The 26,785-nt window shown below is 38.5% G+C and overlaps 1 protein-coding gene across 2 annotated transcripts in view; it reads right to left on the reverse strand.

Moving 5' to 3' along the window:
* Positions 1-21,572, reverse strand: part of LIMA1 (LIM domain and actin binding 1) — an 87,209-nt gene extending 65,637 nt beyond the window's left edge. Inside the window, exon 1 of one of the 2 annotated variants that reach the window (XM_007452292.1) lies at positions 21,485-21,561. The gene's annotated coding sequence lies outside the window, so the exon portion shown is untranslated. Of the gene's footprint in view, positions 1-21,484 lie in introns of both variants that reach the window. The other variant, XM_007452291.1, reaches the window with a different exon arrangement.
* Between the last annotated feature and the right edge of the window lie 5,213 nt (positions 21,573-26,785).

Consider the following 26,785-nt stretch of genomic DNA (forward strand, 5'->3'; position numbering starts at 1 on the left):
CTGCTGAAATTATTCTCCTGAAGCCCTCTTACTATCAAATCCAAGGACCATGTCTCAGTTTTTATCACTCTCTGTTGACATTTGAGCTGTTGATTAATCCCTCATTTTTGAAATTGTATTTCTCCTTGTTTTTTCTTAAATGGAACTCTCCTTCTTCCTTTCCTTTTAAATCATTCACAATTTTCTCATGGAATCCTCTCTCCCCCTCTCTCTCCACTCACCCCTGTTCCTAGGCATTACTCGAGGGTCAGTATCTCTCCTCTCTCTGGGTAAGCTCACCTATGCTGAAGTCATCAAAGGTCACTTACACCAAATGATTCCCAAAGCTGTATCATAAGCCCTAACCTTCCTCACTTTCCACTGCATGATGGATAGCTTCATGTGTCACATAAATACACAACATAATACAGCCTAAATCATATGTATCATCCTTTTACGATTACCCTTCAGATTAAGTTTACAGATAATTTTTCTCCAAAGATGAGCTGGCATATGAATTTTTGCTTATATAAAATAAACAACACAGCATGAAAGACAGTATAATGGTAACAAAATGTGTACAAGGTCTGAAGTCAAAAAGAGGACTTCCAGGGTCTCACTCTGCCTCTTTCTAATTGTGCTGACCACAGGCACTTGATTCATCTCTCTGAAGAGTATACCATCATTAACCTTAGCTCATCAAAAATGCCTAACATGTGACACATAGTGAAGAGAGAATGGCATACGGGCTAAGAGCCTGGGCCTTCCTCCGTACATGTTGCTCCCTCTATCTGAAAATACTTCAGACCCTCCCTGGCCTTACGATACAGGTCCCAGCTTAGATGACACTTTCCTCCAGATGCTTTCCCTAACCCCGAAGACTGGGCTAAGAGGCTCCTCTTAAAGTTTCCAAAGGACTAGGCCTACCCCAACATTGATCACACTGTATTTTTTGGATCACATTGTATTTTAACTCTCAGAACAGTGCCTGGCACATGCGTGGGTACTCAAGTATTTGTTAAATGAAGGGAGGTTTACCAGGTATCTGAAATCATTTGTTGGATTCACCTATTTTTATAAACTAGCACTTTGGGGGGAAAGAAAGTGAAACAAAACAGTGGGTTATGTCTGTTTATTCCAAGATAAATCATTCCAAATAATGGGAAACCAGAGGATATAGCCACCGAAAAAATGGTCTCTAGCATTAAACTCAGGCAGAATACAACGTAACCTTATCTATACAGATTGTTTTAGTTCACTCCCTCTGTTGGAATATTTCAGGTATTTTCTTACAAATGCTATTTCTTACAAATAACTGGCTCTTTAGGTAATAAAGCTAAATAGTAATTCTAGAAACTAAAAGAGAGCTAAGATGAGAAATAAAGAGGGGGGAGACTTAATTCAGTAGGTCACTCAAGCGTTCATAAGAAGCACCCAGGAAGCTTGTTTAAAATACAGATTTCCAGGTCCCATGCCATAATTCTGATTCATTAGGTCTGGAGTAGGGTCCAGGAAGACCACATCTTAACAAGAACCTTGAAGTGATTCTAGTGTTGGAAGTCTCTCCCCATCATATGCTGGAAAGCATTGAAATAAAAAGGTCTAAGATCTATACGTATTCCAAGAAAAATGGAAAAACAGCAGCATAAAATGTTTTTATGTTGTTCATTTCAAATTTTACATTGTCATTCAAATTTGGCAGTGTAAAAAAAATGGCTGCCCTTCAAAGGTTAACTGAGGTTTGGACAAAATGAACCTGGGTCACTGAACTGATAAATTTGTTGCCCATCATCTAGGTTCATCTAGAACTTCCCTGCCCAGATGGCACAAAATTACTGTGCAGGGACTCCCCTGGTGGTCCAGTGGGTAAGACTCCGTGCTCCCAGCTCCCAGTGCAGGGGGCCCGGCTTCCATCCTTGGTCAGGGAACTAGATCCCACATGCATGCCGCAACTAAGAGTTCACATGCTGCAACTAAGATCCCACGTGCTACAACTGGGACCTGGCGCGGCCAAAATAAATAAATAAATATTGTGCAGACCAATAACTCATGATAATAAAATTGAGTTATTTTTCTTTTCTGAAGATTTTTTTTTTTTAACGGCTTATTTATTTATTTACTTGCCATGCCTTGAGGCTTGTGGGATCTTAGTTCCTTCACCAGGGATCAAACCCAGGCCCACCGCAGTGAAAGTACCAAGTCCTAATCACTGGACCACTGGGGATTTCCCAAAGTTGAATTCTTTTTACTCTTTTTTCTCTAGATTGGTTTGTTGCTGAATTTAAAACGTTGCTTGAGAAAAATATACATGGTTAAAAATACGGTATCTGAATAGAAATTCCGATTTATTTTTATCTACTGAATATGAGGGTAACTAAAATTTATTGAGATGTTGAAGTTAAAGCAAGAAGCCAACAGGCTTGAGCTCTAATCTTTATTTAATCTGCCACTAATTAACACTATCATCTGCTTAACAAGTCATCTCTCAAGGCCTCAATTTCCTCTTGTGTAAAATGAAGGGGTTAAAATAGCCTAGTTTTTCTAACTGCGGGTCACAATTAATGAGCCATGAAATCAATTTTAGTGGGTCAGAACCAGCATGCTTGTTTGTTTATGCTAATGAAAAATGGAATGAAACAAAATGTTAGAGTGCATCACACATAGTAGAGATAGATATTCTTTTATACAGTTTTTGTTTCAGTTTGTATGTGTACCAACTGGGTAAGAATGTAAAATAGTTCTCACTGTGGCACGTGGTTAAAAAAAAATTATAGTTTGACAAGTGTCGGCGAGGATGTAGGCAAACTGAAACCCTCATACACTGCTGATGGGGATCTAAAATGGTGCAGTTGCTTTGGAAAAGAGTTGGCAGTTCCTCAAAAGGTTAAATATATAATTATCGTATGACCTAGCAATTCCACAATTCCACTCCTATGTATGTATGTATGTATGTGTGTGTATCTCCAAGAGAAATGAAAACACATATCCACATATAAACTTGTCCACGAATGTTTCTGAAAGTGGAAACATTCCCAATGTTCATCAAACAAAATGTGGTTTATCCATATGAAGGTATATTATTCAGCCATGAAAAGTACTGATACATGCTACAACATGGATGAACCTTGAAAAAATTATACCAAGTGAAAGAAACCAGTCACAATAGAGTACATATTGTATGATTCCATTTATAGAAGATGTCTAGAAGAGGCAAATCTACAGAAACAGAAAGTAGAGTAGTGGTGGCCTACCACTTGGGGGTGGGGGAGAAGGGCTGACTGCTAATGGTCATGGGGTTTTTCCAGGAAGTGATGAAAATGTTGTAAAATGGATTGTGGTGATAGCTGCACAACTCTGTTAATATACCACAAACCATTGAATTGTACACTTTAAATAGGTAAATTATATGTTACATGAATTATGTTTCAATAAAACTGTTATTTTAAAAAATTATAGTTTGAAAGTCACTAGACTAGATGACAGATATCACTGAGGTCCCTGAGAATTCTCAGTGTACCCCCATACAGGGCTCACTTCACCCATCCTCTCACAATGGTTATTTGGAGGCAGGGCAGTAAGTTATCATGGAAACACCAACTGACTCCAGTTCTGATTCCAATGCTAACCAGATGCATGGTGACCTCTTTGTACTACTCTCTTCTATGTAAAATGAGGATGATAACCTACCCTACAGGGTTGTTCTAAACATAAAAGGAGATAACAAATGTATACCATGCCTAGCACATAGCTTGAGGTCACAGCCCGATCTTGTCAGTCTCCGTATGCCTCCGTGTCTAAGACACATTCAGTAAACATTATTCCAGAGGCTTCATTAACAGGATACATATTTGGGCTTAGTTTACTTGTCACATTGTCTTAACAAGGCCTATGCCATTAGACTCTGATAAAAAATAATTCATAAATGTAATTTTTGCTTCAGCTGTTTGACTTTTTTTTAGTGTAAAAATTACTCTCTATAATATTGTATAATGCAAAGAAATTAGTGGTCTCTTTAAAACATTGAAATTTTAATTACATAATTATTAGAAAAGCTACCCATCTCTTCTCAAATGTTTGTTTTGGGCACCTTGAGCAATTACTTTTTGTAGTTTCTATTCAGAAGTCAAATTAGGAGAATTCCCTGGCGGCCCAGTGGTTAGGACTCCGTGCTTGCACTGCAAGGGGCATGGGTTCCATCCCCGGTCGGGGAACTAAGATCCCACAAGCTTCATGGCGTGGCCAAAAAAAAAAAAAGTCTATTGAGCACTTGAAATGTGACTAGTTTGTATTGAGATGTTCCATAAGTGTAAAATACATAACAGATTTTATTTAACAACCTAAATGGGAAAAGAATTTGAAAAAGAACAGATACATGTATATGTATAACTGAATCACTTTGCTGTACACCTGAAACTAACACAACACTGTTAATCAACTATACTCCAATATAAAATAAAAAGTTAAAAAAGCCAAATTAGGGGCTTCCCTGGTGGCACAGTGGTTAAGAATCCGCCTGCCAATGCAGGGGACACGGGTTCGAGCCCTGGTCTGGGAAGATCCCACATGCCGCGGAACAACTAAGCCCGTGCGCCACAACTACTGAGCCTGTGCTCTAGAGCACGTGAGTCACAACTACTGAGCCCGAGTGCCTAGAGTCCATGCTCCGCAGCAAGAGAAGCCACCACAATGAGAAGCCCACGCACTGCGACGAAGAGTAGCCCTCTCTCACTGCAACTAGAGAAAGCCCACACGCAGCAACGAAGAGCCAACGCAGCCAAAAATAAAAATTAAATAAATAAAATTTTTTTAAAAGTCAAATTAAACATTATTCACTTTAGTATAAACGTAACTAAACTGCAAAAAGGATAAAGTCCATATATAAGTGTTGGAATGTGCAGTCAAAATTTTTTTTCTTTAATTAGGTCAGTAGTTTTCAAAAATAGTTCCAGCAGCCAAGGTGTAATCCATCAGCGTCCCTCCCATTTCCCCACACCGCCACCCTCCTTCACCCTCCTCCTTCCTTTTGGGGAACGTCTCCTCCGCTGGTCTCAACAAACACTTCTAGCTGCCATTTTCTTCACTGTCTAGCTTCCTTGGTCAGAGTGACTGGTCAAGGGATGAGCCAGCTCATCATAAACAATTAGGTGGAAATATACAATATACAAAACAGAAGTCTCTACCTGCTCTTGTCCACCCCTTCTCCCAAGCCAATTCTACTTCCCAAAGGTAACCTCTGTCACAGTTCGGAGTAAAGATTTTCTGATATTGCCTATACATGTTAATAACAGCAAACACATAGTACTATGTGTCAGTCACTGTTCTAAGCATTCAGTACACATTATCCCATTTTATCTTCACAACAGCTCATGAGGAAGCTGTTATCACTATGCCTATCTTACAAATGAGAAAACTGAGGCACAGAGAAGTTAACACACATCACACGTGAACACACATTTTAAAAAATTTTAATGGTTTTATGTTGATGTGTTATTCAGTAATTACTTCTTCTTGGACATCTTCCCACATTAAGATGTACAGATCAGATCTACCTCAACCTTTCAGTACCACATACTATTTCACTCTGCAATAGTTTATGACTTATTGAATGAGGCCCGTGTCAATGAACATTTATGTTGTTTTAGGTTCTTCATTTTTAAGAACAAGACTGCAGTGAACATGCTTCTACTATTGCCTACTTTCAGGTGTGCATCTAAGGTGTAACTTCCTAAAACAGCATTTCGTAGGTTCAAAAGACCTATGTATTAAAATTTTTAATAGACATTTCCAAATGTTCCTCAAAAAAAGTTGCATCAATTTATATATAATTTTGCGTCAATGTATATTTGAACCATTATCTATATAAGACAGCTTATTCTCTACATCCTTGTCAATGTTGAGCATTATTTTTTCTTAAGATTTTTTTTTTATGTGTACCATTTTTTAAAGTCTTTATTGAATTTGTTACAATATTGTTTCTGTTTTATGTTTTAGCTTTCGGCCACGAGGCATGTGGGATCTTGGCTCCCCAACCAGGGATTGAACGCCCACCCCCTGCACTGGAAGGCAAAGTCTTAACCAGTGGACCACCAGGGAAGTCCCATACTGAGCATTATTAATCACTTTTATTTTTTCCAATCTGCTAGATATGTGAAAAATGGTACATTATTGTTTTAGTTTTTATTCTTTTAATCATAAGGAAGGTTGAGCATATTTTTAAATGTATATTGGCCACTTAATACACTTACTTTTTGAAATTACATTTATTTTTAAAAGGTCATTTATAAATTGTTTATTATCTCTACAACTTAATTACTTTTTAAATTTGCACAAGGACCTTCTGAATATCATGTGTAACTCCTTGTACAATTCAAATTGCCTCTCACAGCAGCTGTCTTTCCTGGTGTCTGATTCCTATCCAGATCTCATTAATATTCTTTCCAAATAGAAATGTTGCTTCACTATACAGATGAAATCTTCGTTTCTGTAGAGTTCTCTTCTGTAGGGTACCCACCCCTTGATTGCTCATCAATATTCCCAGCACAGCACAACCCTGTGAGAAGTCTGACTGACACTATGTGACAATCCAGGCATTAAGATCACTCTCTGTGGTTATGCTTCAGCTGCTACCCTCAACTAGCCAGTCTAAGGCTTCTTAGTCGTGTTAGGGGAAGGGTGCTCTGAATATCAAGATCATCTTTAGAATCTGAATCTCTCATGCGGAGTCCAAACATGTCTAATTTTTCTGAAAAGGGTCCCCTACTATTCCAATGTAAAAACAGCTTTGGGAGTGCAGTTTTGGCTTGATCCTGGGGTCATTAGGCCAGAGCAGGGAGGCAGACATAGACCCTAATCACCCACCATCTAGATGACCGTGTCAGAATCGGTAAAAGTTTGAGCCACCTTAGCATAGGGATCAGTTATATGCAAAGACATTCATTCCATTTGATCTTATTCACTTAATCCTTAATGATACCATGAAATAAATACTATTCTCGTCTTTCAGAGGAAGAGGCTCAGAAAGGTTAAATAACTTGCTCAAGGTAACACAGCTAGTAAGTGGCAGAGCCAGGATTTGAAAAAGTCTGACAGACCCTAATGTCCGTGCTCTGATGATTTACTGAAAATCACATCTTCCCTGTATCTGGCGGTGGCCTGGGCCACTCTCAAAGTGTCTCAAAACTAGAAATGGAAACGGCTGGGCCACATATCCCAGCCTGTTCCACCTCTAAGTCAATTCTGCCCCAGTTTCTTTCAGCTCAGGTCCACATCTTGAGTCTACCACTTATCTATTTATTTATTTATTTATTGGCCACATCACCCAGCTTGCGGGATCTTAGTTCCCCAACCAGGAATTGAACCCGGGCCCGCTGGCAGTGAAAGCACCAAGTCCTAACCACTGGACTGCTAGGAATTCCCAACCATTTATCTATTAAGTAAAATTAGGAAAATCACTCTAAGCCTTAGTTTCATCATCTCTAAGATGTTCCTTTAGCTTAGTGCTAAAATAAGTGCTTAATAAATATTGACAGTAGTGGTGGTAATAACAATAGCTAACATACACTGAACATTTACCATGTACTAGATATTGTTTTAATTGTTTTGCAAATATAAATTTATTAACCCTCATAGTAACACACTCAGAATAGTATTGTCCCACTTTACAGATGAAGAAACTGAGGCCCAGAGAGGTTAAATAAATCCTAGCTCTTACTCATTTTTTAGAAGGCTGGGATGGAAACAAAATGATCTCAAGCACAAAGGATAAACCAGAAATGCAGTTCCAATGCACACTGTACTTCATGGTCTACTTATTTTTGTTAAATCAGCAATTAAAAAAAAGCATCTCTGATGTTGTCTCCGAGAAACTGGTAGTTACAACCAGAAAAACTACAGCTGCTCAAAACCCTGACGCCATTTCTCTGCACCAAAAAGTCTAAACCTCTGTCAAATTATACCTCGAAAGGGACAAATTTTAGGTGTTCTCAACACCTCTGTAAAAACTCTAAGTTGAAGATGATATAATTATCATTTTCTTATATGCTTCTATTACTTTATTCATTCATTTGAATATCTTATCTTCTTGTACTTTTGAAACCCACATTAGCTTTTTACATAATTGTGGTAATCTTCACAAAGCTTATTTAGACAGTTTAAAGAGTAACCCCCAATTATGGCCTTTTAGAAACTGACTTCAGTCTAAAATTTTTAGGTCATGAAGAACCGACCAAGAACCTTTCTAATCTTTTTTTTTTCTCTTTAAATTAAGGAATTACCAGATCTAACCCAATTTTAATTCTATCTCTTCTCTCAAATCTAACTTGTTACTTATTCACTAGGTTCTTCTTCCCCCTTCCCCCCAGTTGATAATTAACTCACTGTAAGGACAAACATAGTCCAATGCAGTGAGGTTTTTTCCCAGTATTTTTTCACACATAGCAAGGAAAATCTCTCCAAGTAAGTAAAAAAAACCAAAACAAACAAAAAACCCAAAACACAAAACAAAACAAAGCCCCCACAGATAATGATGTCAATAACTTCAAATTTAAAATGAAAATTAGAGAAAAGTATAGTTAACTGGAAAAAGAATATAGAAATTTAGAGTTGACTGAGGCCATTACACAAAACATGGATTTACTCTGAATTCCTGTTTCTTCTTTAACCTTTGTACCATTTCATACTTGAACATCAGATGCATCAAATATCAGTTCCTGGTACAATGCAGGAGCTCAATAAATATCTATTATATGAATGAAAAACAGTATTATCCAAGTTCTCAGTTCCCACATATCTTGACAAAGACCCACCTGCATAATTGAGCGTCTGCCTATGAACTACATACTCCCAGGTCTTGAAAATTACATGCTAATTAAGACAAAGTGGCTAATTAAAGAGTCTTCTTTGCAATGTCAAAGCAGAAGAAATATATACACTTATTTAAGAAGGCTGCATCTGTTAAAGATATAACCTCCTTATACCAGTCCTTTGTCCTTAATAATTAATCAAGTTTTCTCCAAATACAGGGCTTCTTAGTTTCACTCCTGGCCATTTCCAGGAAGGGCCTGGCTTCCATTCTTCTTATCTGAAATTTTAGATGATGTATTTTTTTCAGGACTTGCTCAATCTTAAAAGCCAGTTCAGATCAATTTAACCAATCCCTTCAAGTAGGAGAATTAAAACGGGTTTACTGAAAAGTGACTCTTCTCTAGGCAAGTCCTCTAATCTTACCTTTCTGTAAAAATCTGAGAAGCTAACCCAGAACAATGCTTTAATCAAGGACAAGCATAGCCGAGGCTGGTCACATAAAGAATTACCAAATCACACAGTCACAGAAGTGATAAAATTTTGCTACTTATGTGAACCAATGCTATGCATCATATTTCTTAAGGACTGGTTACAAACATATTAATGTTAATGATTTAATTACATTTTAATGTTTACCTTCTAAAATTACATCAAATTATGGTGCTGTTTTTAAAAAGCCATTGAGAGGCATTTATTGAGTAGTGGTCTTTTATTCGCCATGGGAAAGTCGATCAGCTTCTTTGGGTAGGTTTCAGTTTCTTTATCTCAAAAACATAATAATTCACAAGGGATGGTTATGAGGATTAAGTGAGAAAATAAAAGTATAACTACTTTGAAAAGTATAAATTGCTATAAAACTATTACAATTTTTAATAAAATTTCAAGCCAGTTTCAAGGAAAAAAATTAGTGGGATTAAAAATTATTCTACCCAATGAGGAGAAATTGGAAAAAATTAGAACTGATTACTTAACATTGTCTGGTTTGGCTAGATGTTAACAAGAAACCCCTTGGTTAATTAAGACTGTTACTAAAAACTTCTCTAATCAATACACTGTCCTATTTCAGGGCATGTAGTAAGTATAATGAAAATAATTTCATCTTTCCTTGAGGATTCTAGGTAGCTTTCTTATTTTTCTCCTAGAGAAGGAAAGCAGAATAAAATTTCTGATTGCTTGAAAATTCTAGTCAGCTGGTTCTAGTTTTGCTATACTTGCTTTTTAAAATGTAATGAAAGCTAATAGACTAGTATTGGCCAGCAGTAATAACCCGGAAAGTAGATGCTGACAGTGGTAGTAAAATAGTGGCCTGGATCCTGGGAACATCTTGGAAAAACTGCACTCAGGTGGAACTGAATCCTGCCTATCACAGTATCCAAACCTTTGTCCTGCTACCTTCAGAAATCCTCAGAGACTGCTACCTGATTTGAACCCTGATGGAAATATCTCAAGCTGTTGTCCATTAAAAAAAAAAAAAAAAAACCACAACAAAACTTTGGATTGCAAACCAAAACAAGACTTGTTAAAAGCAGTCTCTCTTCAAGGCTCATTCATTCATTCAACAAATATTTGAGCACTTACCATGTGTCAAGCAGTGCTCTATTTGCTCAGGATATAACACTAAAAGTGACAGACAAGGTCTCTGCTCTCATGAAGCTTCCATTCCACTGGGGAAGCTGGACAATTAAACACTGTGATTAGTACTGTGAAGGAAATACAAAGAGAGTAACTGGAGTGGTGGTAGGAAAGGGGGCAGATACTTTAGATACTGGCCAGGGAAGGCCTCTTTGAGTGAATGACATTTGAGGTGAAACCTGAATGATGGGAAGGAGACAGGCAGCCAGCCAGGTGAAGAGAAGAGATGGGAGAGTTTTCCTGGCAAAGGAAATAGCAAATGCAAAGGCCCTGAGGCAGGAATAATATGGCTAGGGAGTGAGAAGTATGCAATGATCACAGAGCCAGTTTAAATAGGATTTACAAGGAATGGTAGAAGATTTTAATTTTATTCTCAGTGTGATGTGAAGTCAAACATTGTTAGGCAATAGTGTCTGCAACATGAGATATTTAATGTATTCTATGAGTATTTAATTGCTTATTACATGTATAATGGTTGCAAAATGAAAAGGAAAGGCAAGGTTCTCACACTTAGAAGGTTTACAATCTATTAAGGAAGCAATAATTCATAAATAGTGACAGCACTAAGGTAAAAAATGAAGTAAAAATAAAGTGCCAACTGAAGGCTGGGGAGGGAGCCACTGATTCAAATAGAAGACTTTAGAAAAGGCTTCATTTTTTTAAAGTAGCATTTTATTTGAGCTCTTAAGGAAAAAGGATTTAAGGGGGGGCGGGGGGGAAGCGGGGAGTCTGAGGCTGTGGGAACTGCATGAGCAAAGGCACAGAGGCAGGAAAGGACAGGGTGGGTCCAGGAAACCGTGAATCATTGTATGGCTACAGTGCCAGGTGGGTGGGTAGTGATGTGAGAGATAAGCCTGGAAAAATAGGCTGTCAGGGTGTGGGAGTTGGGGTCTTGAATGGCATGCAGAGAAATTTAGACTTGATTTACTTGGGCTTTGGTTCCCCTTAAGTATGTAAAAGAATCTCTTCAGGTACTTAAAACTGCAGATTCCCATGCCTCATCCCTCCAGATACATTGATTTGTAAGTCTAGGTGGGACCTAAGAATCTCCTTTTTAAACCAACACCCAGGTGATTCTGAGACAGATAATCAGGAAACCATACTTTGAAAATCAGTGTTCTATTTTTTTATGACAAGTCTGGACTGAGGGAAAAACTGAAGCCAACTCTAAGGAGATTGCTCAAGAACTCTAACAAAAAAGGGGGATCTGAATTAGAAGACTGATAAAAGAGCCATTATCACTGTTGGGATCGTATCAACCAAAGCTGGTGATTAAATGTGGGAGGAGAGAAGGACGGAAGTGTTCAACACAACTTCTATCCTTGTCCTTAGGGAAATTAGGTGGACGCAGGTGCCTGGGGCAGAGGGACCATCCACATGGTCTACCAGGTGTTGGAAATATGGATCTGGGCTCAGAAGATATGCAAAGGCACTAAACATACTGGTTAGGTACTCCAAAGTAAATTCAAGACAAATTAAAGAATATAAAAAGTAAAACCATAAAATTTAGAAGGAAACTGAAGTGAATACTTAACCCATCCCTGGATGGCAAAAGACTTCTGAACATAAAAGCAACAGAAAAATCCCCCCAAAAAAGATTTATAGATAAGAAATAATATACCACGTACAAAATTAAAATAACTAAACATTTGACCATAGAACAAAGAATTAATATTCTTAAAACGAAGAGCTTATATGGGAATTCCCTGGCGGTCCAGTGGTTAGGACTCAGCGCTTTCACTGTCAGGGTCAGGTTCAATCCCTGGTTGCGGAACTAAGAGTTAAAGACAAACAAAAAAAACGAAGAGCTTATACAAATCACAAAGAAAAAAACACTAAGAATAGTTTCTGTATGGAATAGTGGAAGTTATTAAATAACTTGGCTTGGTAGCTTAAACATCTTGTCATAAAGAGACTTGCTTTATATGCACTAGAGATGATTGGGCTTTGTGGCATAGATCAGCAGGGCTCTTTCGATGTACTTTACCAGGTAATCAAGTGTCAATCTACGGGAGTGCCTAAAAATACCGATTGTTGTAACTTCTATTGTTTTGAGAGTACAAATACATTAAATTGCCCCCAAGCTCCACTAAGCCTTGATACCCCTAGGGAAACTGCCTTTATTGTATCCAGTCTTTTCTTGGCTCTATCTATTTAAAATGTGTGCCGGATTAGGGATGGGACAGAAAATAATTTCACAATGTCTAGTGAGCAGTGGTTCATAAGTCATCCTTTCGATACATAGGTTGTATGGATTTGGGGATCAATAGCCCAACCCTCTCATTTTACAGATGAGGCTCAGAGAAGATGAATGACTTGCCCAAGATCACCTAAGTGGTTAGGTCCCAACACTAAGTTGGGAATCCTGACTCTTAAGCCAGCACCCTTTCCATTTTGCGGTGCTGCTCCATCCATCACAAGCTCTGGATTCTCAAAATAATGGACATTAAAACACCATAATGTCAACTTCTATACACTTTCCGCTTTAGTCACTCCACTCATTCAGTTTGGCCTAATAAAAACCTGTACTCCCTCCCCCAAAGCCCCAAATAAATGAAAGAACTCCAAACAAACAAATAAAAAACATAATTAAAATATTAAGACATTTGGGCTTCCCTGGTGGCGCAGTGGTTGGGCGTCCGCCTGCCGATGCAGGGGACACGGGTTCTTGCCCCGGTCTGGGAGGATCCCACGTGCCACGGAGCGGCTGGGCCCGTGAGCCATGGCTGCTGAGCCTGCGCGTCTGGAGCCTCTGCTCCGCGGCGGGAGGGGCCACAGCGTTGAGAGGCCCGCGGACCGCAAAAAAAAAAAAAAAAAAAAAATTAAGACATTTAAAAATGGGAACAGATTAACCAAAAGACAATTCACAGAAATGGAAATGAAGGTATGAAAAATGTTCACTCTCATTAGTAATTAGAGAAATACAAATTAAATCACTTTTGCTTATCAAATTAGTAAAGATAAAAAAATAAGATCAGTGTTAAGGAAGGATGCACTAAGAGGCCCTCACAATCACTATAGGTGAGAATATTGATCTAGTCATTATGAAAACACAATTTGACAGCAGTACTTTTTAATTTTCATGCCCTTTGACCCAGTAATTAAACTGGGAATCTAACCTAAGGAAATAATGAGTGATTTGTACAAATATTTATGCATAAATTTGTTCTCAGTTTTTTCACTTATTAATAATGGTGTAAAAATCAAAACACCCAAGTACACAGTTAAATTTTGCAACATCAATACAATAGGGTATTAAACATCCATTACAATTGTTTTCAAATAATTTTGATGCCATGGAAAATCATGGCATAATGTAAAGTGGAAAAGCAGATACAAAACTATCTAGTGTAATAAAATGAACCCAGTTAGCTGTGTGTTTATGTGAGTGTGTTTGTGTGTATCAAAGGAAAAAAAAAAAGACTGAAAGGAAATACACCAAATAGTACTTCTCTGCAGAACAGATTATGGACTATTTTGTCTCCTTCATAATTTATTTTTTTCCCAGGTTTTCTGTAACTAGCATATATAATTCTTATTTTCAAAATATGTATGGATGTTTGTATATGTGAAAATAAAACAAGAATTATATATATAATATGAAAAGAGGTTTTAAAGATGATTAATTTGTAAATCACTCACATTCAGGTGTCAGTTGAAGTCATGGAAATAGATCAGATTGCTCGGGTAGAGAGTATAAGGAGAACAGGATGCTGGACAGGACCATGGCCAACACACACATTTAAGGGGCAAAAACACTGTGAATTAGTGAAGGAGCATGGAAGGAAATGGTTAGATGGAGAACCAGGTAGAGTCACATCAAGAAAGCCACATGAAAGTGGGCAGAAAAGTTGTCCACTTGATCAAATGTTGTCAAGTGATGAGGAGGAGGCCAGTGACAGGGCCATTAGAGGGAAATCATTGGGTACTACGCATGGACAGATCAGTTTCCTCTAGTGCTGGTGGTGGAAACCAAATCTGAGCAAATATTACCTGTTCAATAAAATTGACTGTGAGGAAAAGAAGTCCTGTGCTTAAATTATTTGCTTAAGCTTCAGTTTATGGGGGGAAAAGGTTGTGGAAATCTAAAACCAAGTAAAAGCATATCAGGATGACTAATCTATGGGTAATGAAACAAAAATTGGCAATACTCTGGTGTACAAGAAAAAGCATGTTTGAGGGATTGTAAAGTTTCCATTTAGTGAGCTCCATTATAGGATAAATACGGGAAAAACAGCTCCACACTTGTTACCAGAAGTACAAAAAAGCTGTTATCTTTTTTCCCCAAACATGCAAGTTCTTAGTTTCAGAACAGTATTAAAGAAATTCTTTAAAAATAAAAATAATGTAAAATTTCATAGTATCATGTTAACTTTTTTTTTTTTTTTTTGGCCATGCCGCACGGCTTTGGGGGTTTTTTGTTCCCGTACAGGGATTGAACCTGGGCCCTCGGCAGTGAGAGTGTGGAGCCAAGGAATTCCCCATGTTAACTTCTTATGACTGGACATGTGAAGTTTCTAGAAACATTTTCAAATATAAAGAAATCATCTGACATGCTAAATAATGGATTTATTGTTGGGTCAAACCTTGTCCTATTTATGAAAAGAGGTCTGCATTGGCACAATAACTTGACTGAGCCTCAAGGACTTTCCCTCCAGCCACAGAATAAACAAATCAGTATAGCCCTACCAAGAGTACCATTTACTATAGAATCTCAATTCCACAACCATTAAGTAGAAACTACTCAACTTACAACCACTCATTTGTTACTAAAGAACCTTGAAGAGTCTGTGTTAAGTTATTTAACAGCACCTGGAGATTACTGTACACAATCCAAAATGAATTACTTAAACTTCCTATCAAAAAACATACAGTGAAAGACCATTATACCAACCTTAAAAAAAAAAGTCTTTTCTTATGGAAATTCCTGACTTAGGAACCAAGGCACACTTTTTTCTATCTGCAGAAAGAGTACAATTCCAATCTCAGTGACAGTCGCCCATTTATGAGTGTATGGAATTTAGAATGCCTGAAAACTAGTTTTGCTGTCAACATAAATAATGACAAATTCTCCCAATTTGTGGTTAGGTGGCCTTTTATGGTGAAGATGGCTAATTGTCTCCCACACTCTCAACATTCTTTTGTGTCTGTGTTGTATATATGTCTTTGATGAACCTTTCTGAAACAGAAGCTCTAAATGTTGAAAAATACCAGAGGAGGGACTTCCCTGGTGGCACAGTGGTTAAGAATCCACCTGCCAATGCAGGGGACACAGGTTCAAGCCCTAGTCTGCGAAGATCCCACATGCCGCAGAGCAATTAAGCCCGTGAGCCACAACTACTGAGCCTTGTTATTTTGTTTCTTTTTTTTTTTTTTTTTGGCCATGCCGCACGGCTTGTGGGATCTTAGTTCCCTGAACAGGGATTGAACCTGGGCCCTCGGCAGTGAGAGTGTGGAGCCAAGGAATTCCCCATGTTAACTTCTTATGACTGGACATGTGAAGTTTCTAGAAACATTTTCAAATATAAAGAAATCATCTGACATGCTAAATAATGGATTTATTGTTGGGTCAAACCTTGTCCTATTTATGAAAAGAGGTCTGCATTGGCACAATAACTTGACTGAGCCTCAAGGACTTTCCCTCCAGCCACAGAATAAACAAATCAGTATAGCCCTACCAAGAGTACCATTTACTATAGAATCTCAATTCCACAACCATTAAGTAGAAACTACTCAACTTACAACCACTCATTTGTTACTAAAGAACCTTGAAGAGTCTGTGTTAAGTTATTTAACAGCACCTGGAGATTACTGTACACAATCCAAAATGAATTACTTAAACTTCCTATCAAAAAACATACAGTGAAAGACCATTATACCAACCTTAAAAAAAAAAGTCTTTTCTTATGGAAATTCCTGACTTAGGAACCAAGGCACACTTTTTTCTATCTGCAGAAAGAGTACAATTCCAATCTCAGTGACAGTCGCCCATTTATGAGTGTATGGAATTTAGAATGCCTGAAAACTAGTTTTGCTGTCAACATAAATAATGACAAATTCTCCCAATTTGTGGTTAGGTGGCCTTTTATGGTGAAGATGTCTAATGATCTCCCACACTCTCAACATTCTTTTGTGTCTGTGTTGTATATATGTCTTTGATGAACCTTTCTGAAACAGAAGCTCTAAATGTTGAAAAATACCAGAGGAGGGACTTCCCTGGTGGCACAGTGGTTAAGAATCCACCTGCCAATGCAGGGGACACAGGTTCAAGCCCTAGTCTGCGAAGATCCCACATGCCGCAGAGCAATTAAGCCCGTGAGCCACAACTACTGAGCCTGCGCTCTAGAGCCTCAAGCCACAACTACTGAAGCCCGTGCGCCTACAGCCCGTGCTCCGCAACAAGAGAAGCCAACCGCAATGAGAAGCCCGCACAACGCAATGAAGAGTAGACCCTGCTCGCCACAGCTAGAGAAAGCCCATGTGCAGTAACGAAGACCCAATTCAGCCAAAAAAAATAAAATATATAAATTTATAAAAAAAAAAAGAAAAAGAAAGAAAAATACCAGAGGAAATCCAGATATTTGAAACCCTAAGAGGAACAATAATTAAAATTTGTACTTGAAAACATAAGTAAACAACAAAATCATTGTAGATACACAAAATACATGCAAATACCTACTGTCTTTCCAAAAATTCCTGGTGGGACCACTTTCCTAGAGCGTGAACAGAGAGAGAGAATGTCAAAGGAGGTAAGAAATGTGCTCATCAAGTACCATGGCTCATTGCCAAATGAAACAACCATCATCTGTATTATTAACTCAAAATCTCTATTTTATTTTTTTAAACATCTTTGTTGGAGTATAATTGCTTTACAATGTTAGTTTCTGCTGTGTAACAAAGTGAATCAGCTATATGTACACATATATCCCCATATCCGCTCCTTCTTGTGCCTCCCTCCCACCCTCCCCATCCCACCCCTCTAGGTGGTCACAAAGCACTGAGCTGATCTCCCTGCGCTATGCAGCTGCTTCCCACTAGCTATCTGTTTTACATTTGGTAGTGTGTATATGCCATGCCACTCTCTCACTTCGTCCCAGCTTACCCTTCCCCCTCCCTGTGTCCTCAAGTCCATTCTCTACGTCTGCGTTTTTTGGCCATGCCGCACGGCTTGTGGGATCTTAGTTCCCTGAACAGGGATTGAACCTGGGCCCTCGGCAGTGAGAGTGTGGAGCCAAGGAATTCCCCATGTTAACTTCTTATGACTGGACATGTGAAGTTTCTAGAAACATTTTCAAATATAAAGAAATCATCTGACATGCTAAATAATGGATTTATTGTTGGGTCAAACCTTGTCCTATTTATGAAAAGAGGTCTGCATTGGCACAATAACTTGACTGAGCCTCAAGGACTTTCCCTCCAGCCACAGAATAAACAAATCAGTATAGCCCTACCAAGAGTACCATTTACTATAGAATCTCAATTCCACAACCATTAAGTAGAAACTACTCAACTTACAACCACTCATTTGTTACTAAAGAACCTTGAAGAGTCTGTGTTAAGTTATTTAACAGCACCTGGAGATTACTGTACACAATCCAAAATGAATTACTTAAACTTCCTATCAAAAAACATACAGTGAAAGACCATTATACCAACCTTAAAAAAAAAAGTCTTTTCTTATGGAAATTCCTGACTTAGGAACCAAGGCACACTTTTTTCTATCTGCAGAAAGAGTACAATTCCAATCTCAGTGACAGTCGCCCATTTATGAGTGTATGGAATTTAGAATGCCTGAAAACTAGTTTTGCTGTCAACATAAATAATGACAAATTCTCCCAATTTGTGGTTAGGTGGCCTTTTATGGTGAAGATGTCTAATGATCTCCCACACTCTCAACATTCTTTTGTGTCTGTGTTGTATATATGTCTTTGATGAACCTTTCTGAAACAGAAGCTCTAAATGTTGAAAAATACCAGAGGAGGGACTTCCCTGGTGGCACAGTGGTTAAGAATCCACCTGCCAATGCAGGGGACACAGGTTCAAGCCCTAGTCTGCGAAGATCCCACATGCCGCAGAGCAATTAAGCCCGTGAGCCACAACTACTGAGCCTGCGCTCTAGAGCCTCAAGCCACAACTACTGAAGCCCGTGCGCCTACAGCCCGTGCTCCGCAACAAGAGAAGCCAACCGCAATGAGAAGCCCGCACAACGCAATGAAGAGTAGACCCTGCTCGCCACAGCTAGAGAAAGCCCATGTGCAGTAACGAAGACCCAATTCAGCCAAAAAAAATAAAATATATAAATTTATAAAAAAAAAAAGAAAAAGAAAGAAAAATACCAGAGGAAATCCAGATATTTGAAACCCTAAGAGGAACAATAATTAAAATTTGTACTTGAAAACATAAGTAAACAACAAAATCATTGTAGATACACAAAATACATGCAAATACCTACTGTCTTTCCAAAAATTCCTGGTGGGACCACTTTCCTAGAGCGTGAACAGAGAGAGAGAATGTCAAAGGAGGTAAGAAATGTGCTCATCAAGTACCATGGCTCATTGCCAAATGAAACAACCATCATCTGTATTATTAACTCAAAATCTCTATTTTATTTTTTTAAACATCTTTGTTGGAGTATAATTGCTTTACAATGTTAGTTTCTGCTGTGTAACAAAGTGAATCAGCTATATGTACACATATATCCCCATATCCGCTCCTTCTTGTGCCTCCCTCCCACCCTCCCCATCCCACCCCTCTAGGTGGTCACAAAGCACTGAGCTGATCTCCCTGCGCTATGCAGCTGCTTCCCACTAGCTATCTGTTTTACATTTGGTAGTGTGTATATGCCATGCCACTCTCTCACTTCGTCCCAGCTTACCCTTCCCCCTCCCTGTGTCCTCAAGTCCATTCTCTACGTCTGCGTCATTATTCCTGTCCTGCCCCTAGGTTCATCAGAACTATTTTTTTTTAAAATCTCTATTTTAAAAATGAAAAACATAATCATATAGAAGGGGCTGTGGCATGTTCATCCTCTATATACTAGAACACTGGCACACTGTAGGCAGTTACTAAATGCCTGCAGTTTATGAATAACACTGCAGACTACCACAGACTTCAGATCATTAAAACTCTGCAAAGAATCTTAAAGCATTTCTGATCCTTTCCGCCTCCACCCTGTCCCGTGCTCCAAAAAAAAGAAAAGAAAAGAAAGAGAAAGAAAAAAAGAAAAAGACATTTTGAGGGTACTCTGTCATCAAGATGTGCTGTTAATAGAATTGTTTTCACTTCTGAAACTTTCTTTTCTTAGAATTATTAGGTGGTTAAAATTTGGCCCACCTTTAACCAGAATCTGGAACAAAACTTGAATGTACCAAGCTAAACAAAGTTACACAATGGACCAAGTTTTACAAAATGGCACTGCTTTGCTAATGTTGCCAATATACTATTCTCTTCCCAGAGGCTCTAGAGTTCAGGGACTACATGATAATAACACTTCTAGGCCCAATTCAGAACTGTGAAAATAGCTCCACCAACTATTTACTGAACTACATAGAATTAATGACAAGTCCTAATCCCATTATCAAAAGGCCATAATGTTGACAGAACATAAGGTAAGGAATATGGCTGACACAAATACATGGACTGAAGAGAATCACTCACTATTGCTCAAAGGTTTTTGTTATTTGTTTTGTGTTCAAGGAAAAGCAGAAGAGGGAATTTTTTAAAAACTGTATTCTCTATGCTCCTACAGCACTCTGGGTTGACCTCTAGTATAGCACTGGCCTCACTAATACTCTAAGTTGTATCTATTGACCTGCCTAACCCATTTGATTTGAAGCTATTTTAGAGTAAGAACATTTAGAACTTTGAATCCACAGGACTGACAATAAAAGAGGCACTCAATAAATGTTTTGTCCAAAAAAATGAAATGAGTTCTTAAAGTGATTACCTAGTACCATGTTATGTGTTGTTCTATCAATGCAAAACAAAGAAATACATATGCACATGCTCGTTTTTGAAGGTCTACCTAAAACATGATCATCCTTCATCCAGGCTATAACTCCACAGGAGCTTAGGAAATGCTCATTGAGGGTCTTCTTTTGTGCCTACATCAGACCTCAGAAGAAAGTGTTATTTCATGGTTTCTAAAATACTTATTTGTGAATAGTATTAATAACTATGCAAATGAAAAGTATTCCATTTAACCAGTTAAATCAAGAGCAAAAGAAAGAATACCTAATGCAAAAGAAGACCTCTCCCCTTTTAAAGGGTCACTGTCTTAACGGCTGATAACTCCCTAATTATCTTTGACTAACTTGAAAAGTCAAGTCAATAGAACCATCTGGATTAGGCAGACTTCTGAAAGCTGGAATTAGGTGAAAGATAATAGTATTTCAAATATCTCTCACCAGGATTGTAAGCACCAGTAAGGAGGTAAGGAAGGGTGCCAGATGGTTAGCTCCTAGCACCTACAGCTTCAGGCTTAGTAGGTGTAGCCAGGGGTGTACAGTTACCTTATATTAACACCCACGTATTGACAGGTGCCATATGTACACGATAGTGATTCTGGGGTGACACATCCAGCTGTAAGGACTGCTATATTATCAACATATCTCAAAAGGTTGAATGGAAGGGGAGAAAAATCGAAGAGGGAGAGAATGGCTAAAAATGGAGAATGGAAAAGAGCAGTTGAATTATTAGAATATTTCCCTGGGAGACTATTTTGAATTTTGATGAACTGCCGCTTTCCTCCACCACACCAAAAAAGTATATATTGTTATATATAGTTAGAAAGGAGTGCTCCTGTTGGAAGAGGAGGGGATCCTATCAGTTCCCGCCCTCAGGCAGCAAAAGCTCCGCTCTACATAATTACTCCAACCCCAGCGCAGTACCCAGAAGTGAGGAAACAGCAAAGGATCAGCAGCTCCTCCACTCCCTTTCTCGAGAAGGAGGGGTTCACGCTCCTTGTGTTCCCCCCACCCCCAAAAGTCCCGGGAGAAAGAGGGTGTGGAGGGAATTCGAGGTCTCCGCGCACTCTCCGGCCGTGGAGGATGTGGAGAAAGAAGGCCCTTACCTGGCTAACAGCGGTCTTTTCTCTGCGCTGCTACCAGCCCTGCTACGGGTCCCTGGCGCTTTGCCTTGCGCACCTGTCGCGACCCAGCTGCAACACCTACAGCTCCCTGCGGCCCCGCCCCGGTCCGGCTCAGAGCCCCGCCCAAGACCCCGCCCACCGACGCGGGGGCGCGCACGTCAGACCGTCTCCCGCGCGGCCTCGGGGAGAGCGTGCGCGCCGCCGGCTGCGTGCTCCTCCTCACGGCTGCTCGCGTTGCTCTGTGGTGCGGCAGCGGCGTGGTGAGGGGCGTGGCTGCTTTTTCCAGGGCCCGTGTTTCGCCCTTTGTTCTTTGAGGCGTCTACGCAATTGCACGACGTAGAGCTCTGTGCTTCTGTACTTTGGCTTTAACCCGCCGACTCAGAGCTTCCACAGTGTGACTCAAGAGCGATTAGGAGGTTTGTCCTAGGTTCAAGTGTAGGCCAGTCACCAACCAGGTTCCTGGTGCTTTTGGGGTAAGTTCTGTGCAGGGAGGGTGTTCTAGAGGAGGCCGTGGGGTGTAGTGGAAAGAGTTATAAATTCATCCTGGCTCCACCGCTTGAAGTTCAAGTCGCCTCACCTCACTAGAGCAGAGTTTCTTCATGTGAATGAAGGGGTTGTACAAGGGCAGATCTCCAAGTTCTCCAGCAGCTCTAGCCGTTATCATTCCTTCATTTAGAGCTGTGCTCTAAAGGTTTAGAGTACGTCGGGAGGCCTAGCACTTGGCCATCCTGCCCGCACATTTTGCCCCAGGTACGTGTGGCTGCATGAGGCCCCTTCGAGAATGTCCTTTCCTTTTCCTTTTCCCGCGCCCCACGTGTAGTAAGGTTTCAAACCACAGGTTTTCTTAAGCTTTTCAGAATTCATGTAGGTCGATAAGCACTATGCGGGGCTCGTGGTAGTAAACACCTGTATTTACACTTCCTAAAGCAGTTAACGAAATGGCAGATGATGGATAGACCAATCAGTTGTTTTCTTATTCCTTCAGATACCCAGCCCAGACTAGGTATTTTGAATAGGTATCAAGCATCAAGACTCATATTCTTGTGCTGCCTGCCAGTTTTGTTAGAGACTTCTGGCAAATATATAGGATGGTACTGCAAAAAATAAATTTTATTACCTGTGGAGTTCCCCTAGTATATATCACTCCCCATTTTTTTTTTAAACAAGCCAGTAAAGGCCCTTATTCTCTGCTAAGAAGATTAAGAAGCCGAACCGGGGTCAGAAATTTGGACCTAGATTTGAATCTTGACTCAGCCACTTGTCAGGCAAATAACTCCTTGTTCTCCTGACCTCTTGAAAATAGAGCTAGTAGTACACCACAGTTGGCTTTTACCAGTTTGCAAGGCTGATTGCTATTTTTTGGGGGGGATTTTATGAGCTAGTTGTTAAGCATAACCACTATTAAAATCAAATTATATAAATTAACAAATATGTTAAAAACAGGTAATAAATACTCAAAACGTCACTTTTTTTTTTTTTTTTTTTTTTTTTTTTTTTTTTTTTACTTCACTTTTTTTTTTTTTTTTTTTTTTTTTTTTTTTTTTTGCAGTACTTGGGCCTCTCACTGCAGTGGCCTCTCCCATTGCGGAGCGCAGGCTCAGCAGCCATGGCTCACGGGCCCAGCCGCTCCGCGGCATGTGGGATCCTCCCGGACTGGGGCATGAACCCGTGTCCCCTGCATCGGCAGGCAGACTCTCAACCACTGTGCCACCAGTGAAGCCCTAAAAACGTCACTCTTTTAAACTTCATTTTACTAATTACTCTTAAGGTTGTCTATGGTATCTGTAGGATGGAAATACTATATTATGTTGTATGTGTTTCTGTCCAACTCTGTTCATGTTTGTATGTTTGTCACATATGTAGCATGAAATTGGCTGCAATAGGAGTATTTACACCATGGAAATTGGCAAATGCTACAAATCAGGGCTTGGCTTATTGTTTTGTTGATTTTCTAGACCAAGTGTTTGCAATTTTTTCTGTAAACAGCCAATTAGTAAATATTTAAGGCCTTCTAGTACATACGGTCTTTGTCACAACTGCTGAACTCTTACATTAAAAGTGGGCATGGCTATGTTCTAATAAAGCTGTATTTATAAAAACAGGCAGTAGGCTAGTGGAGAAAATATTAATAATGCAGAACTAAACAGTGTATCACATCTGTGGCCTTGACGTTGTGAGTAGCACAAAAGGTTAAGAAAGTATTGTTCCAGTATTCAAAAACTGTCATCCAGTTCAGTAAAGAAGTTGCTTACATCATTGACATATGAATGAAGCTCCAACAGTGAAGTTCACTGTTTTGCTTTTTTCTTACTACTTAATTAAACAAAAATATCAGTCAGCATCCATGTCCAAACTACACTTCTTTGGCAGTGATGTGAGCATCTTTTTTGCTGAAGCAAATCATAATCAATTTTTTCTTTTTAGGATTAATCGTTATACTATTACAGTTGGGTCTTACTGTAGAACATAATCAAGAATTTATTCATAGTCTGATTTTGTGAGATATTGTTGGAAAAAAAATTAAAACTGATAGTAGATATTCAAGAAATAGCAAGTCACACTGAAGGTATAGGTAAACACCGAAAAGCACAGTTAGTATTTTAGTTTAAAATTCATGCTAAAAACTCCATTAAAACACAGTCTGTTGTGTTTCTATACAGTAGCAATGAACTATCAGAAAGAGAAATGAAAAAAACAATCCCATTTACAACTGCATCAAAAAGAATAAAATACTTAGGAATAAATTTAATCAGGAAGGTGAAAAACCTATATATTGAAAACTGTAAGACATTAATGAAAGAAATGGAAGAAGACACAGATAAATGGAAAGATATTCCATGCTCATGGATTGGAAGAATCAATATTGTTAAAATGTCCATACAACCCAAAGCAATCTACAGATTCAGTGCAATTCTTATCAAAATCCCAATGGCATTTTCAAAGGAATAGAAATAATCCAAAATTTGAATGGAATCAAACAAAACAAAACAAAACAAACAAAAAACCTGAATAGCCAAAGCAATCTTGAGAAAGAAGAACAAAGCTGGAGGCATCACACTCCCTGGCTTTGTATTATAAAGCTATTGTAATTAAAACAGTATGGCATTGGCCTAAAAACATACCCATAGATCAGGGGAACAGAATAGAAAGCCCAGAAATAAACCCATGCATATATGGTCAATTAACATATGACAAAGTTACCAAGAATATGTAATGGGGAAAGGATAGTCTCTTCAGTAAATGGTGTTGGGGAAGCTGTCTTACACCATAAACAAAGATTAACTCAAAGGGATTAAAGACTGGAATGTAAAACCTGAAACCGTAAAACTACTAGAAGGAAAAATACAGGCAGTAAGCTCCTTGACATAGGTCTGGTGATGATTTTTTGAATCTGACACCAAAAGCAAAAATAAATAAGTGGGACTATATCATCCTAAAAAGCTTCTGCACAGCAAAGGAGACCATCAACAAAATGAAAAGGCAACCTACTGAATGGGAGATAATACATATCTGATAAGGAGTTAATATCCAAAGTCTATAAAGATACAACTCATACAACTCAATAGCAAAGAAAAAATCCAATTAAAAAATGGTAGATTTGAATAGACATTTTTCAATAGAAGACATACAGAAGGTAAACAGGTACATGAAAAGATGCTCAACGGCGTTAATCATCAGGGAAGTGCAAATCAAAACCACAATGAGATATCAAAAGCTCACACCTGTCAGAATGTCTGTTATCAAAAAGACAAGAAATAACAAGTATTGGTGAGGATGTGGAGAAAAAGGAACACTTGTACACTGCTGGTGGGAATGTAAATTGGTGCAGCCACTGTGGAAAACAGTATGAAGATTCCTCTAAAAATAGACTTACTGTATATTACAGCAATTCTACTTCGGAGTATTTATCCAAAGAAAATGAAAACACTCAAAAAGACATATGCACCCCCATGTTTATTGCAGCATTATTTACAAAAACCAAGATGCGGAAACAGCCTAGGTGTCTATCAGTGGATGGATGGATAAAGAAAATGTGGTATATATACAATGGAATATTACGCACCCATGAGAAAGAATGACATCTTGCCATTTGTGAAAAGATGGATTGAACTTGAGGACATTATGCTAAGTGAAATAATACAGAAAAAGACAAATTCTGTATGATCTCTCTTACATGTGGATCTTGAAGGAAAAAAAACCGAAAAAACAAGTTCATAGATATAGAGAGCAGATTAATGGTTACCAGAGGCGGGAATGGGGGACAAATGGGTGAAGAGGGTCAAAAGGTTAAAAAAAAATGATGTAAAACAGGCATATATATGCATATTTATATATACACATATTTTTATATATACTAATGTATGTGACATAGGTATATAATATATATAAAAACACAGATGCGTACCTATTATTTCTAAAATAGTGGAAACAAAATATCACTTTCTAAATCTTTTAGATGAAACCAAATATTAGCATATTCTTAGAAGTTTGCATTAAAAAAATTAATACCAAAAGCTAAGAATACCATCTGTGACTTATTTTTACCCAGCTCTATATTTATAAGCAGGGTACAAAATATTGGTTTAGCTAATTACAATGTAGTAAAAAAATTTTAATTAAAATATAAAATGTATGCTATTTCTAAAATCATATTAAAATTATTTTTAAAAATTTTGTTAACCCCCAAGTAGTATCGTGAATTTTACTAACTTAAAATTATTTTTCAGATTCAGATCCCTAAAATGCCAAAGTAACAGAGTGACTTATTAAGTTTTTTTTTTTTTTAACATCTTTATTGGGGTATAATTGCTTTACAATGGTGTGTTAGTTTCTGCTTTATAACAGAGTGAATCAGTTATACATATACATATGTTCCCATATCTCTTCCCTCTTTGTCTCCCTCCCTCCCACCCTCCCTATCCCACCCCTCCAGACAGCCACAAAGAACCGAGCCGGTTTCCCTGTGCCATGCGGCTGCTTCCCACTGGCTATCTACCTTACGTTTGTTAGTATATATATGTCCATGTCTCTCTCTCGCCCTAACACACCTCACCCTTCCCCCTCCCCATATCCTCAAGTCTGTTCTCCAGTAGGTCTCTGTCTTTATTCCTGTTTTACCCCTAGGTTCTTCATAACATTTTTTTTTCTTAAATTCCATATATATGTGTTAGCATACGGTATTTGTCCTTCTCTTTCTGACTTACTTCACTCTGTATGACAGACTCTAGATCTATCCACCTCATTACAAATAGCTCAATTTCGTTTCTTTTTATGGCTGAGTAA

Source organism: Lipotes vexillifer, unplaced genomic scaffold (genome assembly GCF_000442215.2).
Source record: "Lipotes vexillifer unplaced genomic scaffold, Lipotes_vexillifer_v1.1 scaffold422, whole genome shotgun sequence".
NCBI classification, from domain to species: Eukaryota; Metazoa; Chordata; class Mammalia; order Artiodactyla; family Lipotidae; genus Lipotes; species Lipotes vexillifer.